Source organism: Nothobranchius furzeri, chromosome 1, assembly GCF_043380555.1.
Source record: "Nothobranchius furzeri strain GRZ-AD chromosome 1, NfurGRZ-RIMD1, whole genome shotgun sequence".
NCBI classification, from domain to species: domain Eukaryota; kingdom Metazoa; phylum Chordata; class Actinopteri; order Cyprinodontiformes; family Nothobranchiidae; genus Nothobranchius; species Nothobranchius furzeri.
Genome location: NC_091741.1, coordinates 60,090,393 through 60,111,497, shown reverse-complemented (window position 1 = coordinate 60,111,497; position 21,105 = coordinate 60,090,393). Strand labels below are relative to the sequence as shown.

The following is a 21,105-nucleotide window of genomic DNA, read 5'->3' as shown; positions in this document are numbered from 1 at the left end:
CAAAACTATGTATGAACACGTGGAGTTATCTCCTTAACTAAAACAGGTGAAATAACAGAAAACTTGTTTTACATGCTCCTTTCTTCAAAAAACACAACAAAACACCATTTGCTCTGATTACTGCTTTGCACACTCTTGGCATTCTCTTGATGGGCTTCAAGAGGAACTCCTTCAAGACTGTTGGAAAACCATTTCAGGTGACTACCTCTTGAAGCTCATCAAGAGAATGCCAAGAGTGTGCAAAGCAGTAATCAGAGCAAAGGGTGGCTTTTTTGAAGAAAATAGAATACAACACATGTTTTCAGTTATATCACCTTTTTTGGTTAAGTACATAACTCCACATGTGTTCATTCATAGTTTTGATGCCTTCAGTGAGAAGCTCCCAATGTCATGAAAATAAAGAAAACAGATTGAATGAGAAGGTGTGAGAAGCTGCAGGTTTTCCTAGTTAGATAGGGAGAAAGGCCTTATCCACCTTGGGTAACTCACTAGAATACTATGCTAACACAGAGCCCAACAACCATGTGTTCACACACACACACACACACACACACACACACACACACACACACACACACACACACACACACACACACACACACACACACACACACACACACACACACACACACACACACACACACACACACACACACACACACACACACACACACACACACACACACACACACACAATCCTGCAGTCAATTCACAATTTCCAAATAACACTAATCGGTTTGGACAGTGGCTGGAAAAAGCCCTCACAGGCATGGAGAAACAAGTAAACTCATCTGGGATTTCATTTGCTGTGATGCAACAGAGCAAAATGATGACCTGGAATTATTAGGCAATCCTATAAACACACGGGTGAAAACACACATGGCTGTTGAAAATTTTACGCAATGATCAGTGGGAACTATTTAAATACCTGTTAATCTAAAGTGTCTTTTCTATTTTTACCAGCAGAATTAAATCAATAGACATGAAATACTGATACATATTAGTTTTTCTCAGTTGCTAAAACACTAAAATCCATTGACTGAAGAAAGTTCTCAGTTGCTTGAACTCATTAAGCTAACTGTTGAGCCTGTTGTCAAAACCTTAAACAATCTCACACGGTTTAGCAAAACTCTAAACACATTCTCATTCTTATAACACGTTCTGCACTCTAACGTACATCATGTCATCCATAAAGGTAAGCACAAGTGGCACACATTTACCCATAACAAGAGCACAAATGTCATTGATTGACCACAATCAGTCAAAATAGATTTTGCTTGTTTCAAATGATGTGACGACCATTATAAGCAAGTTCAGAGAGCAAACAGGTTGTTGAAGGTGGGAATGAGAAAGTGTGACAATTGATAGAAGAAATCATGTAAGAGGATGAGGACGGATGCGTATGCGAGGTGGGGTATGAGGTGGAGGGCAAGAAAGAGAAAGAGGAGGATGAGGATGAAGAGGAAGAGCAAGATAAAGAGTGGAAATATCCAATGAAATCTGAGCAACAATCATAGACCATGCTGTTTTCCATGGGCTGACAATGAGGGAAGCAGGACTTAGAGTGCAACCCAATTTGAGCCTCAGGAGGGAAAATATTTCATGTGATGTCGATGAGGTGCTGTGGCCTGACCCAGCCCAGACAAGAAGAGGCCCATTGATAACATGTTTAGTCCTTTGATGTTTTTCATTTCATGTATTTTTTTCACTGTCATTGAACGCTGTAGCACAATGGACTGAATCAGAATCAGAATCAGAAAAGGTTTATTGCCATTGTTAGTGAACAAACGATTCACAAACTAGGAACTTGCTTCGACTGCAGGCTGTATATGGTACAATAAACTAATTGTATGGCCCTGAACATTGTGCCTCCTATTTTTTGGTGTATTGTTTACTGACTGCTTGATGGTGTATATAATTTTGAGTAATGTGTTTATGATTTGAGAACAGTGTTGTATTTTGAGCACAGCTAAAACTGTTCTGAGGTAAAAGTTTGATTTTGCAAGAGGTTTTGTAAATTGTGCTTGAAGCTGAGGTTTTGTGTTTGATGCTTTGAGAAAAGAGAGCAAGGTTTCAGGAATTGTGCTTTAGCAATTGAGAAAAACTGTAATAAGAGGAAAATGTGTTCTGTTCATTTTGTAGTTTTATGAAAATATTCTTGCTTTAGTCTACAGGTGGTCTAAATATTTCCCAAGAAGTTCATTTACATGTGAATTCAAATGTCTTATTGAGGTTCTGGATTGTTTCCTACCTGATTCTGCTTGAAAAAATGGTTTTCACCAAAACCACCTTGTATTCAGGATCGCCCAATATTCATCCTTTTCCATCTAATCAGCCGTTGGCAAATTGGAAACTCATATATGTTTTTACAATCCTGAATAAACTTTTGCCAGGCAACAAAGGAAAAATCTATATTTTTCCAGTCTATGAACACATTATTGCTCAGTGCTTTTATGTAGATGTATTTTACTTGGCCAAAACCAGTATTGGCAGGTCAGAACTGATTTTGATTGATATCAGCCTTCTAAATTAGAATTGGTGAATCCAGAATTGTTAAGGACCTAATCGTTCATTAGATCCCACATAAAGACAGATTAAGGATTAAAGCCGAAAATTGCAGGAACTATTTAGAACATCTGCATGCTGAAGTAAGAAACTTTTCTGAAAATTATTTTTAAAGGTTTCTGAACTTGTGGACATAAGATTTGGAACGTTTTTTGCCAGTTTGATATGAGATTTTATGTTTAGTGGGTCTTATTAGGCAAAACCAGCACAGCTGACAAGGATGTATGATCTGAAAACCAAAGCAGGAGAAGAAAGGGAACTCAATGACAAACAGAAAATATAAAACCAAAAACAAAGCATGTTCTCTTTCTTTGATGCTGCTCTGAGAACACCAGAAAAGCCCATACGCTGAGAAGATGAAAGCTGTGTTCAGTCAGATTTAGGTCATGGACAGCTACAGCACCACCAGATCGGCAGCACTAATTCTGCCCATGTTGCACAGCTGAATGCAGACTAATCCTATAGTTTTAGTGTCAAAACCAAATCTGCACATGCAATATCATTTTATACATTGACACTTTTTCCTATAAGACACTTATATTAGAAAGAAATTCTTGTAAAAAGCAATCAAAGCTGAGCATCAGAGTGAATTTAATTAAATTTGAATGTGAAATGGCTGCTGGTGCAAGACAGGCTGGTCTGATCTGGGATTTGAACTCCCAACCTCCAAGGGTTTACAGACAATGGTCTAAAAGAAGAGAAAATATTCAGTTAGATGAAGTTGAGTCAATTAAAATAACTTGTTGAGGTCAGAGGAGTATGCAACGCTCCATCACCTGCATTAATCACCTATACCGTTAAATATCTCAAACCCACAGTATGCACCAGATTAAATTAAATATACACGTCCCTTCCCTGACATTGTGTGTGTGTGTGATTGCGATGCCCACCATAAATCACAACATTGTGGTGTAGTTTTATTACAATTTGTTGTTTCTTCATCACTATTTTCTGTGATTGCATTTTTATTGAAGTATTCTTAATAAAAGATAATAAAAGCTTTCTAGAAAATCTGTAACTGTTCCAAAATGCTATTCTTTTTCATCCATTCAAGAACAGGACTAATAGCTGGCTCTGGTTTTTGATGGACGTATTAGGTCATAAAGGTAAGTTCCCATCAGCAGTGACAGGCAGATACAAAGGTCTAAAGAGGCCTGTGCAGTAGCTGTCATTCATCCGAGGCGGCAGTGGGATGACGTAAAGACACGCTGTTGAACATCTGAAAAGCCAAAGGAAGAGAGGCCCTGGTGTGCTGTGTTTTAAAGACTGGAGAAGATAGTGATGGGCTTTCATTGCTGCAGGCTGTCCATGTATGAAGCTCAGAACTGAGTTACTGAATTATTTTCCCCCCATCTGCTTTTTGAGATCTCCCAGTGCCTGGCATCATAGGTTTACAGAAACATGGCAGTTCTCAGGAAAGTGGTTTTATTTCTATTAAAAAAAAATAAAAGGCAAATTATTGAATTTATTGGTCTGGAAAGAGGTGACCAGTTAAGAGTCTTTTTTAAAAGACGCAATAGTTCTATGGTGTGTAGAAATGATGTGTTTTATGTGCAAGTGCAGTTTGCTTACAGAGCCAGCAGGTCTGTAGATGATGGTAGCAACATGGCTCTACACTTTCTGCAGCATCTGGACTCCCCCGGTAGCTACGCCAGGATCCTGTTTGTGGACCTCAGCTCTACCTTCAACACAATCCTCCCAGACCTCCTTCACGGCAAACTGTCCCAGATGAATGATCCTGACCCTACCTGCAGGTGGATCACCGACTTCCTGACGGGCAGCAAGCAACAAAAAAAATAAAAATAAAAAAAACACACACACCTACAAGTCAGGCTGGGGAAGAATGTCTTTGACCTGCGGACCATCAGCACCGGCTCCCCTCAGGGCTGTGTTCTCTCCCCTCTGCTCTTCTCCCTGCACCTCCAACCACGAGTCTGTCAAGCTTATCAAGTTTGCAGACGACACCACCTTCATCAGACTCATCTCTGACAGGGATGAGTCTGCCTACAGAATGGAGGTCAAACGGCTGGTGTCCTGATGCCACCACAACAACCTGGTGCTAAACACCCAGAAGACAGCGGAGGTTGTTGTGGACTTCAGGAAGCACACAGAACCCCCCAAACAACATGTTTCCTCACTCAACAGTCACGTCTCAGCCTGCAGGTAAAACATGCTCTGCAGATGCTAACAAAACCTTTATAAATGCTGAAAACTTATAGGACATGTCCAATCCTTGCCTTAAATGTAGTCGATAAAATTCTTATAATAGATTTTAAAGTTTTTGAGAAGTCTTTTGAGCTCATTTCAAAAATGTTGATACCATGAACCAAGTTCTGTTTAATGGGGAAAATACTAAAACATTATAATAATAATATTTGAGATGTTTGTTTGGGGCTGAATAAGGATTAAAAGGACAACCTACCTATGGTTGTCCTTCACTAACCAGCCAACTACAAACCTTTCCACCAATCTGTCCTTTGGAGACATTTTGACTTATATTCTCGTGTCCATTTTGTCTCTGGGCAGGAAGTGATTCGGCAACAAGAAACCATCTACTGTAGCTTAGAGTAAACCAAAGCTTCCTCCCAGTTTTTGTTTTTCTTCTGGCTCTTATTGGCTCGTGTCCAGCCAGAGGAGCATGTTTAGTTATGGCCTATCCAAAGTGTAAAGGCTAACATCTAACTTTTCACTCTTGACACTTGATTTTATGTTTCGACATCTTTGAGTAAATCTCTTCAATCAGACTACAAATGGAGCTGTCTGTCATCACATGATAACACGCTGTTCAGCCCATGGCATATACATTTCTGAGTCAAAGGAACTCCAGACGACAGCTGCCACAACTCCCCAACACACAACCTCCTCGTCACATAAAACACGACACCTGTTGACCTCATCGTCACCGACGCACATGACTGGCCTATACGTCTGAGGACGGACTATAACTTATATAGTGTTCAGCTGTGCCGAGTGTCAGCTGGGTAAATCAGTGGGGTTGACCTCTCAGTTACTTTTCTCAGTCTGTTGGCCTCAACCTGAGCTGCTGCGGCTCCTATGAGAGGATAGATTCCTACATTTGATAGTGGGCCAGAGGAAACGTAATTCACAGGCTTTTCCAACTGGAGTTATTTTGTGATCTAAAGATGAACGTGCGGGTGATTCACATACCTGCAGATTCCCAGTGTGACCGGCTCTGCAACCGTTTTTTTAGCACTCTCATGACCAAAATCCCCCTCCTCAGACTTCAAGCACTGCTTGAAAACCTACAACTCCCATCTGCAATCCACCAATGAAAATACATCCAAGGATTGACACGAACAGCTAGTGACGGGAGTGCAACACGAGAGTGGAATTAGCAACATTAGCAACAGTGGAAGCTACATGCAGGAACAAGCAGACCGCTCCAATCCAAAACCAAGGATTGGACCGTCCGGTTGTCTGTCTCACCAAACCACTACACTTCCACATTTACCTGGGTCCTTCATTCACTACACACTCAAGTATTTTGCAACAGAACACCACTGGTGAGAGAGGTTCTCGGCTCAATAATATCAGAAGAGGAGAAACAGCCGGCTACCACCACTTCAACTTTAGGACAAACTACCAGAGTCCCATAAAGAAAAACAACATTTGAAGTCACAGAAAACAAGATATTTGGACTTAGAAAACTGCAGCTGGTGTCTTCTGCTCGCTCTCAATGCAGGTTCTGGTATCAGGCAGACGTGGCCTAGGGATGAAGGTCGACAGGAGGGGTGAAAGCGTTTGTGTTTAAAAGCTAGCTTGTTTTGCAGATTTGCCTTTGCAGGTTTCATTACTTTTTCACACAGAGCAACGGTCTTTTAAATAGCTTTGTTCTCTTAATGAAAGAAACCACCTGAAAAGTGCATATTGTTTTTAATCAGGTGGTTTTTGTGTCGTTTAGAAATTCTTTTGTCAAAACATTCAAGTGCAAAAAAAATTTAAATTAAAATAGAAAAAAGATATGAGGACAAAAAGTTTGTAATGGTTTCATGTCTGGGATTCCGTGACTCAACGGGATGCTTTGATATCCCGTTTCATCTGAGATGATTATCTTCTACGTCTGAAGGAATAAACGAAGCCTCAGAGTGAAGTCCGGCAGCAGAGTTTAAAAGTTAATAAGATTAGGCTCAATATTAAACGTAGGATGCAGTTTCTAAGCTCAACAAGCAACGCATTGTTCCTCAGGGGACACCATGACATTAAAGCTGCAATGTAAAACCAACTAGAACTATCTTTCACCGAAAGCTCTCTTTTTGTGTGTGCATGCAAGTGTGTGTGTGTGTGTGTGTGTCACTCCAAAGGAGTACAAGAGCAGAAAACGTGTGTGTGAGTCAAACGGTGACCATGAGAATATATAAGACTTATGTTGGAGGTGTTAATGCATTCGAACAGCTGGGCTGCGCACGCACGCACACACACGCACACACGCACACACACACACACACACACACACACACACACACACACACACACACACACACACACACACACACACACACACACACACAACCCGTGTCATGTAACTCCCTATACATCCAGCCGGATAGGATTTCCAGAATTCCTTTACAGCCATTTGACTCCATAAAAGTCCAATAAAACTCAGATCCTCTGAGCTTTAACCAGTTGCATTAACGCTGGGGACGGCTGGAACATGATCCCTGCTTTCACTTGATGTTGGTGGGACAATAAGCTGTTTCAGGTAATCTGTTGCCAGCAACAGCTAATTTATTTTTTTGAAAATATCACCTGTTATAGCTACGGTGGCAAATTTGGAAAACAAATTAGCTTCAAACATTTTTCATGCCTCTTAACAATGCTCCAACATAGTCTCTAGCTATAAATATGTTGCGGAGATAAAAAAAAAACTGGAAAGATTAATTAACTGGTTCTCTTGCATTTATCTAAAAAAAAACACGATGAACAAGTTTCGGACTCAAACCAACCATTGGACCATCTGGTTGTTGGTCTCACCGAACCTCTGCACTTCCTGGGTCCTCCACTCTTTACATACACACGTCTTTAGCAACAAAACACCACTGGTGAGAGAGGTTCTCGGCTCAATAATATCAGAGAAGGAGAAACAGCCGGCTGCTACCGCTTCAACTATAAGACAAACTACCAGACTCCCATTAAGAAAAACGCAGTCATGGACAACAAATTTCCCTCTGGGAATAAAAGAGTATTTTTTAATTGAAAAGACATTTGGACCCAGCAAAGAGCGACTGTGTTTAGCGCTACCTCGTTTCCTCTGGAAATGCCGGCGTCCGGTTCCGGCAGAGCAGTCTCAGGGAAGACACCCAAGGGAAGGGGTGAGTGATCCGTGACCATGTTAGCGTTCAAAACCTAGCCTGTTCTGTAGATTCGCTAATGCAGCTTTAAGGATTTTCTCGCAAAAATATTGTATTCGTTAGCATAATCTGGTACATCAAAGGTTGAATTTTGCATAATGACAAACAATATTTAGAGATTTTATGTTTCTTATACAAACATTTCCATTTGTGCACTTATTTCTCAACAATCTGAGCAAAACAAAGTCGGTTTAAACCTAAAAACTGGTTCTTAGATGGATGGAGTACAAATCATCACAAATGTCCTCCAGTGATAACAATGGAAGACCTAGCCTGTTGATTTTTACAAATTTAAAATGAAGTCATAGATTATCCTGGGACTTTATGCATCTTCAAAAAGCAGATTCCATTCACATAATAGTAAAAGATGGTATTGTACAAGTTGAGCATTTATCAGAACAAAAGCTCAGAACACTGGTTTATGGAATCATGGAATTTACCATAAAACAAAGAAATTACTGAATTTGGTAACAAGTATCTGATCTAAGATATACAACAATTTCTGATCAAATTATGTTCTTTCAGTATATATTTCTAAAGCAGAGCTCCATCATACCCATTACCTGATTTTAGACCCTTCACACTCACACCTTTGATGATGAAGCGCTTTAAAAAGAGCATAAAAGGTATGATGGTTTCCTTATTAGATGGTAAATGAGACCCCTTTGCATTTGTTTGCCAAGATAAGGTGCTGAGGAAACAAAACTTTTTATTTTGGACAAACAAAACTAAAGTCTCATGAAAGGATTTTCTCTACTGCCTTCTGTGAGATGTAGTCTCACATTTTCACTGACCGCCTCACTTCTTTACCTGATCTTCATTGTAGCTTCTAGATTTTCTCACCCACAGAGTCCTATATGGTAGGTACATTTTCATGTGTCCAGTCGAGTCCCAGAATCTCAAACAAAGTTGTTTCCCATCTCCTGTGTTGTTTATTTTGTACACAGACCACTGCAGAACATCTGAGGTCTCAGACTTTGATCATGGTGATGCCTGACCTGATTTTAATTTCTGGTGTGATGAAAACTCCCTGATCTTAATGTGTCTAAGATGAACGAGCTAATCACTGACTTTAGACATTCTTATTGAGAAGGTTGAAATTCCTACAAACACCTTGGGGCTGTATCTGATTCTCAGTTCATCTGATGTAAACACAGAACTGATTGTTAAACCAAATCAACAAAGGACTCATGTTAACATGGAGGGTTAACTCTTTGATGTCTGCGAAACCGTTCTCTGTAACTTCTATCAGTCTTCTGTTGAAAGCCTTTTAACTTTCTCCATCTGCCGGATCAAGGGTCTGTCTGTGAGGGAAACAGCCTGGAACAACGTGGTGAACGTGTGCTTTAAAATTATTGGAATCCAGCAGTGGGACTGGGGCTCCCTTTGGATGAAACATGTGATGAGAAAGTCTGAAGAATGACCAACCAAGTGGACCACATGCTCTCAGAAGCATCATGTGCAGCAAATATTTGAGCTAACCAGTCATCGTGTTTATTTATTTTTTTCTGTTCTTTGCGATATGTGTATTGCACATGCCGATATCACAATGAAAATACATTTGCAATGTATTGTGCAGAGCCAGTGGTAGAGTCGTATTACTGTTTGCCAATCAGAGACGAGATGTCCAAATACCAGGAAATAAAACTCCAAATCCTGCTGTCTTTTGCTCACCACTCATCTGGAGCACCAGAGCTTATTTCCCTCAGAGATCAACTCACAAGGCATTCATTCATGCTAGAGACCACTGCAAATGTATGGACAAAATGAGTGAACTTGCACTTTAATATTTAACCACACACTAAGAAACCTTTTCAGGTGACAAAATGTTATGAAATGTCAAAAGATGGAATTATTCCCTAAATTAACACTGTTAGAAAAAATATAACTTATTTAGTTGGACCCTAAACCAGACATTCTTTGTATAGACGTGTCACTTAATCTTCTTTTCCATCACAGTAACATTTGTGTTAGTGAGTTTGTATGGATCACTCATGTTGCTAGATTGGATCAGCTGGAGAAGAATGGGAAGGACATCTTCTATGATTGGTGGTAATAATTTGGGTAGGTTGAATCAAAAAGCATAGCTGTACAGTTTCAACCAATAACTGGGTCACTAAAAACTGTATAACACCAGTCCTGTCCAGGATTGGTGTTGTACTTCAAAAAAGCTCGAAAACAGGATTGGTGCTATTCCCTAAAACCTATAACTCTGATATTGTTTGTTCCCATGGAACTCCATCTCCCATCTGGGTCTTCAATAGTTTAGAGAAGTGTTTCTCACATGTTTAAACCCTAAATAATAAAGACTTGGGTTGGGTAAAAACCAGGAGTTACAAAGATGTTTCCAACACATGTTGGCCCGAAGCTGGGAAATCGCTAATGAGCTGGATGAGCTACAGAGCCTGCAGGCAGGAGTTGTAAAATGAGGTTATGAATTAATACTGCTCAGATGCACATGTTCCAACTCACACTTTGAGGTGCTAAACAGTCACGCTAAACAAAAATACCATGATCCCGTTTTTTCTTTGAAAGCAGATTAATTTTTCACTGACATTAAACATTTTGTCTCTTTATATATTGTTTGATCTTAAAGAAGTTATATGTTTTTTAAATAAGGATTTGAATGAAGGCAACGGGACTTCTATGGTTTCTTGGAGACATTTTGCTTCTCATTCGAGGAGCTTTGGCAATTCTGACAGGAATATGGGAGACTCGAGCTTATAAACTGTATCTGTCTATTGTTGCCTAATGAGCAGAAACTACCTATGAATAAAAACAGAAGAGAAATTTAGAGGATGTATATTTAAATGTCTGCTTTTCCGTTCTGTTCTAATACTTGAAATTTTGAGTTAACAATTAACCTCTTTTATTAATCCAAAACAGTTATAAAATGTTTCATGACGTGGTCAGCTTTTGAAAAAAAAAAAAAAACTTTAAATCAACAATAGCTTTCTGATATCTTCAAATCCCAATTTAAAGTACCAGAGGGATTGACAAAAATAATCATTTGCTTTATTGTGATATATACTGATGTCAACCGATATAAAAATGAAAATCGTGATAGGAATCGCCCAGCCCTACAGGTACATGTTTAAATGGGACACCTAAACATTGCTCTCCCTGCAACACTCCAGCTCCTTCAGACCGATCCTGAGGTGTTCCCAGGTCAGAGAAGATTCAGTGGGATGCAAAGGTTTGGGCAGCCTTGTTAATAGTCATGATTTTCCTGCAGAAATCGCTGGTTGTTGCGATAAAATTTTCAGTATAATATATCATAAGAGACACACACAGTGATATCTGAAAAGTGAAACAAAGTCTATATGATTTACAGAAAGTATGCAATAATTGTTTAAACAAAATTAGACAGGTGAGTAAATTTGGGCACTGTTCTACTTTATTGATTCTAAAACCTTTAGAACTAATTATTGGAACTCAAAAAAGGTAGCCGAAGTCTCCTCCCTTTCGAGTCGGCTCATGGGTTCACGGAATAACGAAAAAATCTGCTTTCCCTTACACCCTAGATCACACATATGTTGTAAATATATTTAAATGAAAACTAATGAGATTTCAGCTTCTGTTTCCACAGTTAGGAACATATTGAGGAAATGGAAGAGCACAGGTGCAGTTCTAGCTAAGACTTAAAGTAGCAGACCAAGAAAAATCTTAGATAAACCGAAGAATGATGAGAACAGTCAGAGTCACCCCACAGAGCAGCACCAAACACCTACAACATCATCTTGTGGCAGATGGAGTCATTGAGCATCGTTCAGCTGTTCCGCGTAGTTTACACAAGGAGATGCTGCATGTGAGAGTGATGCAGAGGAAGTCTTTTCTCCACCCACAGCACAAGAGGTATGCTAAAGCACATTTGGACAAGCCAGCTTCATGTTGGAATAAGGTGGTGTGGACTGGTGAAAGTAAAATTGAGTTATTTGGGCATAACAAGGGGCATTATGCATGGAGGAAAAAGAACACAGCATTCCAAGAAAAACACCTGCTGCCTACAGTTAAAACATGGTGGTGGTTCCATCATGCTGTGGGCCAGTGCAGGGACTGGGAATCTTGTTAAAGTTGAGGAACGCATGGATTCCACTCAATATCAGCAGATTCTGGAGACCAATGTCCAAGAATCAGTGACAAAGCTGAAGCTGCACCGGGGCTAGATCTTTCAACAAGACAATGACCCTAAACACTGCTCAACATCTACTAAGGCATTCATGCAGAGGAACAAGTAGAACGTTCTGGAATGGTCATCTCAGTCCCCAGACCTGAATATTATTGAAATGCTGTGGTGTGAATTAAAGACAGCTGTCCATGCTCAGAAGCCATCAAACCTGAATAAACTAGAACCCCCCCCCCCCCCCCCCCCCCCCCATCCCTGATGGAACGGTCCAAGTTTTTCTGGTTAAAGACCAAAGCTGCTGAGTGTCACGGTGTGAAGACACCAAGATAACTTAAACTACGTCATCTGCAAAACACAAGGCTGTACCATTTTCAGTGATTTACTGATGCAGCCAGCAGGATGTGAATGATTTTATGTTTATCAGTTCAGAAAGTCCAGTTAATGGTCCTTTTTCAAAACATACATTAAAGTCAGTTTGAGTGGAAAATCCATTCAACATGCCTCCCATCAGCATTCAGACTAAATCTGCTTCGTTTCCATGACAACAGCCCACAGTGTCATGACAACACAAAAGAGCTTAATGGTGTCTAGAAAACCCCGACTTCCTGTCAGCTTCTTGCTCCGATTCCTTGCATCACCGCGGATACAAACCCATCCCATACCCTTCCTGTTTTTCAGATCCAGGTCATGCCCTCAGTTTCTCACTTTTGTGGCGGACGCTGAACGCAGGCAGACTTGCACGCCCGCGGATAGTAACACAAAGAGGCATGCATACACTCACAGACCTGTGTCTGTGTGTGAGTAAAGAAGCTGGTTAGCTCTTAGGGGATGGGGGTCAATCAAGATTCAAACCACTCATTGGTCACACTGGCAGATCCCTAATGAAGTTTCACACAAGGAGAAGAAACTTTATGCTGAGCTGAGATGCTGTTAACTTCTGCTCCACCAACAGAAAAGCTTTTTTCATCAAACAAATTTGTTCTGGCTGCCACTGAACTTCAGTGCTGCTGAAAAATAATGATTTCTCTTCAGTTTTAGGATGAACACCCAGAAATAAAACTGATTTTATTAGCAAGCTTACTTATAAAATTATTGTGCTTTTACGTGGCTTATGATGTTTTTGTGTTGTTAGATGGCATCAAGATTGTTCTATTTAGGTTCTGAAACTTACTTTTTTACAATTATTAGTCATTTACTGCTGGAGCTCAAAAACTGGTGGTGTTCATCTGGTTTGGGCAGATGATGGTTCTGTTAACTTCTTCAGGCCATGACCTTCAGCACACACTGTGGTCACTCTTAGCTGGTATGATAGTCAGATCCTCAAACTCTGAAACTGTTCTGAACAGATGAAATGCGCGCTTGAAATTGGGAGTGAGTCTTTGAGTCTTTACCTCAAGCAAAGAGGTTCAAGTATCTTCATGTCTTGTTCACAAGAGATGGACAAACATCTGTTATAAGGAGGGTGTTGATTCTGTCTGTTACAGACAGTGTTGCCAACTCAGCGACTTTGTCAGTGTTCCTAACGACTTTTTGACCCCCCGCAACGACTTTTTTCCCAAAAAGCGCCTAGCGGCAAACCTAGCGACATTTCTCAGGACCCGTTGCTACTTTCTGTAGAACTTTCTTGTAGATATTCCCCACAGATTAGCAACAAAGAAACCATTTGCACTCTGAACCGTTCTACCAGGAGTAAGGAAAGAGAATGATAATCTGCACATGTGCACGAGAACTGACCAATCATTAACCGTTTTCGACTGGGCGAATACAAAGGTACAGCTGCAGAGCTGGAGACCGCCGACTTACGTCTACTGCTGCTGCAGGCTCACGCTTCTACTAGAGACGGCGCAGGCGTCAACCTGCCATCTCTGGTTCTGCAGCCGTCAGACACTTTGGTTTTTCCTGCATTTGGCAAATACAGTCATCGGGAGTTTCAACTACCGTCCCCTTTACACGCGTAGCTCTGTGGCTCATCTGAATTTCCTTCAGAGACACAGGGATGGTTATACCATGAGACACCCGCTCCATTTTGCTCGGTGCACCGTTATTATCACGATGGAGAGAATACACAAAAGAGAAGTTGAGAAATTATGAGGTGTAAAAACCCCCAGCTTTTTAGGAAAATGTCTGTGAGAATGAGAGCAGGAGGTCTGAGGTATATCCTACAACAGAACTGTTTGGATCACCACATCATATCTGTCTTAATGCCGCTTTATTGATACTTCTGGAATTTATTTTAAATATCAAAGCAATTTGGGCCATTTTAATCATACGAATTAATAACATTAACACAGAAAATAGTTTTTTATTTTATTTTCCTCCCTTTTAGTCCTAAAAAGACCAACATGTTCTTAAAATCTTCAGTATGTATATATATACACATCTTTTAGATGCTATGGGGAAAATGAAAATGAAAGCCAACCTGGCGTGATGATGTCATAAATATGCAAATTAGCAGATTTGACATCATCTGGCGACATCTGGGTGACTTTCTGGGTCAACTTCAGCTACTTTCTATCAGGGGGAGTTGGCAACACTGGATACAGAGAAGGAACTGTGGCACAAGGATTAAGATAATCAAGAAGCCTTAAAGATTAGTTGAAAAGCTCCATCTTCCAGTGTTAGCTTGGAGTAGAACTCCTCATGGAAAAGGGTCAACTGCGGTGGTTTCAGCATCTGATCGAGTAAACTTCTTGCTTCCTCCCACTGGAGGTTTTCCAGGGGCTTTAAAGGGATGCTATGTAATGTTTTAATATTTTTAAATAATTTTCTTGAGCCAGAATGTGCTATAATGACCATTTAAGGGTTGATGAAATGTTACTCAGACCCCACCACCCTCTGTGGCCAAAATACCACACTTGCAACTTCAGAGTTGGCAGGTGGTGGAGGGAGCTGTGGAGTGGAGCTGACATGGTGGTGCTGCAGTCTGCTTTCAGCACATTTCCTGCATGTTTTAGATTGTGGACACAGCTGATTTGTTTGTGTCAGTGATGAATCACTCCTGTAGACATTAAAGCTGAGGAGCTTTAGATTAAGTTATTAAAAAGACGAACGCACAGCGAGGAGATACGTTTCACTTTCAGTATAATCCTTAAATTTTATCTGAGATTTTTGTGTTGAATGTTTTTTTTCCCTATCATCAGCAGCAAGGTTCTCTCCTTAGCTTCAGACCTTGGTGCCAGCCTCTTAAAAACAACAGTAGCTTTTGTATGTGGTCATAGACAGACACAGACAGCCATTGTGAGCAGCTGTAACTTCAGACAGACTTTCTCAACTGGAGAGACCACAGAGAGGCCATTGGCATTTGTTGACTGAACATTTGAGCATTGCTTTCAGGGACTTAGTTTCACTTTTCTGCTCCTTTTCACCCTTTGTTCTCTGGTATCCTACCATCGTCCTTTTCAGCTGCAGATCTTCTGCTCCCCGGCTACTTCCTTTATTTATGTGGAATGTATTTCCTTTCTTTGTTTTTATGACACAGAAATATATCTGAACATTTTAAGTAACTCTGACAAAAAGTGCTTGAACAACTATTGGAATTATCGGGTTGTTTGCTGTCCTTTCTTTTTTTGTATCTCCGCTCCAGTCACAATCTAAATTCTCTCTAGTTGCTACCTTATTTGTTACAGATTCTCACTCTGCGTCAGCATCAGTGTCTGGAGCATTCTATTCCCTAGAATTGTTCAACATATAGCATACCATACCATATACCATACCATACCATATAGCATACCATACCATATAGCATACCATACCATATACCATACCATACCATACCATATAGCATACCATACCATATACCATACCATACCATACCATACCATATAGCATACCATACCATATACCATACCATACCATATACCATACCATATAGCATACCATACCATACCATATAGCATACCATACCATATACCATACCATACCATATACCATACCATATACCATACCATACCAAGTTTATTTATAAAGCACATTTAAAAACAGCATGACAGCTGACCAAAGTGCTGTACAGTAGTAATAAAAAGGAAAAAAAAAACAAGATAAAAATCATATAGGAGATAAAAGGAATAACCTAGAAATTTTAAAGAAACATACTAGAGTAAAAAACAGAGTCACAATAAAAACATTAAAACAATAAAAGCTTGGTCATTGATCAAAAGCTACATGATAGAAGTAGGCCTTCAGTACAGACTTGAATCCACCCAGTTCTCTGAGATTTTTTTTTAATAAAATTCAGACTGTAAAGAAGATATCAAACTCATTTGTGGACACATATTTGCTTCATGTCGGGGGAGTGGGAGGTCGGTTTGTGTGTTCACTTATTTAGTGAACACAAGCCTCCCCAGTGACCTCAGAATTCGGCCTGTGTGATCAGATCTACAACCCGTCTTTGTACGTTTGGACCTGTATTTAGAGCTCTCCTTTAGCAAACGCATCACCCAGGATGCTAGTCAGAACCCAGTGGGAGCAGAACCTTTGTCACAATTCAGTTACCAACTAAAGATGATGTTCTTTTCAAAGTATCAAACTACAACTAAATGGGTCATCTCATAGAGCACCCTCGACATGCTGGCCTTACCGGAAAGAATTACCACCGTTTACCTTTAGCGTTGTATTGCGTTGTAGAGTGTCGGACTGAGCTGAGTTTACTGTCCAGGCTGCTCAACATTAAAGAGATCCAGCGGTCCTCGTGGCACATACAGCTATAGAATAATCGTATAGCAGACTACGGCTAAGTGGATTAAAGAATGGAGCACTTGTGAATATATGCTTTGGATTGGGAGGCCAGATGAAAAAGTGCTGCTTGGAGAGGAGAAGATGGAGAATAAGATGATAAAACATCAAAATAATCAATTATTCAGTGTAACAACTGTGGATTTTTACACTGCTAACTCAGTAAGATCTTAGTGAATGCTTCTATCCTTAACTTGGTTTGGATGGAGCTGTTTTTGTCATCTGTTTCTGTCTGCAACAAAATGTGAGCTATTTAACCTCTATCGTCCTCTTCCAAACCTTTCACTAAACAGAGATTTTTTTTCCATTAAAAACAAGAGTTAAGAAGGTTTAGGACAATCTTTCTAACACGATTTATTTCTGTTAGAGCTGATTTGTACTTTATTTTATTGGTTTAGATGATTTATAATCTGTTAAGCTTTGTGTGTGTGTGTGTGTGTGTGTGTGTGTGTGTGTGTGTGTGTGTGTGTGTGTGTGTGTGTGTGTGTGTGTGTGTGTGTGTGTGTGTTTTTATATGCCAATAGGGACCCTAAACTAAAGCCATGACCGTGTGGGACAAGCTGAGGTCACATGTGTTTTGTGCAGTTCTGACCTGGTTTGATAGTAATAAGTTTCAGGCAAAGTAGGCTACAGTGAGAATGTATCTTGCTGTAAATAAAATCTAGTGCATCTAGAATGAGAAAAAGCCATTTCTGCATGATGATGTAACAGCATTACTCATTAAAGGTGCAGTAGAAGATGTATTTGGGAGCATTTTTTGACATTTTGCTTCAAATGCTCTTTACGTGGAGCTGTACAGTGGGGCAGTGGTTAGATCTGTTGCCTTGCAGTAAGGAGGTCCCAGGCTCACATCCCAGCCTGGGGTATCTCTGCATGGAGTTTGCATGTTCTCCCTGTGCATGCGTGGGTTCTCTCCGGGTACTATGGCTTCCTTCCACAGTCCAAAAATATGACTGTCAGGTTGACTGGTCTCTTTAAAAATTGTCCTTAGGGTGTGCTGGGTTGATTGTCCTGTGTGTCTCTGTGTTGGACTGGCAACCTGTCCACGGTGTACTCCACCAGCTTGCTCGAAGAATGCAGGAGATAGGAACCAGCACCCCGTGACCCCGCATGGATAAGCTGATACAGACAATGGATGGATGCTCTTCACATACTGATGGCAACCAATATATTAAATGTTTTATATAGAAATTAAATCTGTTTATTCACCTCATCCAAACATTGTGAACATTCGGTTCTTAATTTTTTGATAATGATGCATTCATCCATCTAACTGCTTGCCTATGTGCTTACTCCATAGCCGTTTTGCCAACAGCACCACTCAGCCAGAAAAAGCGTGGTACAGCGTGGTTTAACACAGCTCACCTCAGAGTAGGAGGTTTTCCCTGCCAGCTCCATGACTAACAGTGGGTGTGCCCCTCATTGCGCTCAGAGGGAGGGGGGACCTGCAGCACTCGCAGGGAGGCTGGGCCATTACTCAAGACAAATTTAGCATGAGGTGATCAGTAAACAGTGTGAGGTGATCTGTATGCTACACAGAAACACAACTCAGCACTAAATGGTGGTGAGGATGAATATTCTGCTCAGTTTTATGGCTTTTTGTCTAACTGAACCAGGAAGAGGCAGCAGCCAAAAAGCACCAAAGCAACCTGTGACTCCTCCCTCTTGCAACTGAGCAGACGACAGTCATGATGCTGGCCTGGGTCAGCAAGCTTGGAACCTCAACGAATCAGAGACTCAAAAACAGTGGGAAAGTAGGGGGAAATACGTCCAGAAAAGGTGGCCAGACAGAACCGCACCCACCTGGGTCATGCCGATTATTGCCATTGGAAAATCCTTATACATGCACAGATCTTGGCTCAGAGCAGCTGAACAGGAAGTGAAGCCAGAGCCAGGCTGCCTAGTGTAACGGTCCAAATTTTCTGACCTTTGGATTGTTTATTAAGATAGTGGTAGTCCAACAGATTTTCAGGAATGCAACTCCTATCTTTAAGATGGAAAACACATTGCATTCATTTATCTTCTTTAGTCAAAAACACAGAAGGAAACAGAAGTTTTCTATCTCCACTATTTGATTTACTCAGAAATGGGTTAAATCCATAGTTCATAATTTAAGGAAACTACACTCTGGTTTACAACTGGTTGCTGTAAACCAGAGTTGAGCTGTTTTTGGGTGATTTCAACCATACATTGCTATGTATGGGTCTACGTGCTTCAGAGGCAAGCATTGTTGCTAAATACCTTTGAAAATAACCTCACAGTCTGATATCAATAGTAATATAACATGACAAGTTTATTAAGTAATATTTGTATGACCAGCAGCAAAAAAAAAGGTATCTCGCTCTCTCTCTCTCTTTCCCTCTCTCTCATTTCTTCCCTAGTGGATGCCAAGTGTGAGTTTTGGGAGTGTTTTGTAGCTTATTTGTAGAATACCATCAGGCTTCCTATTATGCCAGCGAATGCATCCTCTTCTGGTTCAAATGCTCACTGAAAGGCAGATGGCATCTCAGCAGTAGAACATATGATCACTGATGTCACATTCAACATGACCAGAAGCACAGTGTCCGAACTTCTCCTGGTGAGATGAGGAGAAAACCAATACTAACCATTACATGTGACATGTGACATGTGAACGTCTGCTACAGGATACACGCCTGTTCTTTGCTAGTGGACGGATGTGTCACACAGTTATCTGCTTTCCCAGTTTGGCCTAAACACTCTATATCTACATGGCTGTAACCGTTTAGTCAGATGTTTGCTTACTCAGAATACAAACAGCAGTTTCTTTGGTTGTGCAGGACCCAGTTCACTTTCATTATGGTGACTGCCACATGAGCCCTGTCAGTGGTTTCAGTGAGTCTTATAATGAATTTCAACATCCTTATGAAATAAAGGAAAAGACAGAGAACGTAGATGTTGTTTTTCCCAGCAAATTAGTACTGCTCAAAATATCAGCTGGTGAGTGAAACTGGCCAAACTTCAGCATGGTCGCTTTGATCAATGATCCGCCAATCTGAAACTGGTGGTTTTTGTTTTCTCAGTTACACAATAGCATCAACAGATCTCTGAAGTGGATGCTTTTACTTCTACAATCAATGTTTTCAAAAATAATCAATATCTTCACACTGAAACTTTTATATTATTGTATGTTTCCTTATGTCACAAAGCTACATGAGCTGAAGACCAAATCATCTACTGGGATATTTGCTACTTAGCTAATTATTTAAATACAGCAGTTTAAGGGAGGAAACATCAAACAGGAATGTTAAATGAAAAACAAGGGAAGCTGGAGTCGGCTGTGAACATCAGAAGGAGGCAATGCATAGCATGAACCACGCTGAGCTGAATCTGATTATTAATCTATAACCAGCAGGTCTCAAAGGGTGCTTCACCTCCAGATTTAAAACATTTGTGACTGCATGTTCTCGAGCTAAATTGTCACAACAAAGCAGGAAATGTGTGCCATGCTTCTACTCTCCTACGACTACAGAGTGACAAGTGTGATAATCGCTGAAATGTAGGGCGTATAGGAGGAACCGTGCAGGAAAGCATATGGCTCAGTGAGGATGGCTGGCAGAGCCGACTGGAGAAACAAGGCCAAACACAGCCGCCACAACTTCACGCAGATTTGTGTGTGTGTGTGTGGGGGGGGGGGGGGGGGTGCAGTTCAGACATATTGGAGGCCAAATGGTTGGATCAAAAACCTTTTACTTCACAACATAAATATCAGCTAAGACATTTAAATGTGAGCAGGGGGTTGGTTTTATTATATTGATAAAATAAATACAGAATCGTATATATGAAGTGAATGTTATAGAATATAATAATAATCTATCAAATCCAATGTTTTGAAATTTAGAGGTTTAATTGACCAATAGAGATGCACAAATTCAGGTTTTGAGATACCGATATCTGATTCTGGTACAGCTCTGACCTGCTTAGTCCATCTCCTAAAACGATACCTAACAAAGTAATGTTTGAACAGATATCTGAATAAATTTAAAAAGCATGATTCTACAAGTAATAATGTCCTCATTTGTATTGCTGGGACAATCAACAATGGTGTGTTCACAAAAATACAAAAACTAGTTTGAGTTTCAGATTAACCAATTCCTCATTAAACTGGTTAGGGTTAGCATGACTTAAATGTGCACAGCCAAGAATAAATAACAGAGATTTTTAGTAAAGCATCGATGATGGTGATTGAAGAACAAAATTAGATAGCAATATGTAAGAATGAAGTAAGAATGACATCCCGTTCTCAAATTTAGTTACTGCAGTCCATTTCTCTAAACAAACTGTTACTTCCTCACT

General features: G+C 40.3%; 1 protein-coding gene across 3 annotated transcripts in view; it reads right to left on the bottom strand.

Annotated features, from left to right (window-relative positions):
- ptprz1b (protein tyrosine phosphatase receptor type Z1b) overlaps positions 1 to 21,105 on the bottom strand; it is a 97,274-nt gene that overhangs the window by 60,526 nt on the left and 15,643 nt on the right. The window lies entirely within an intron of this gene.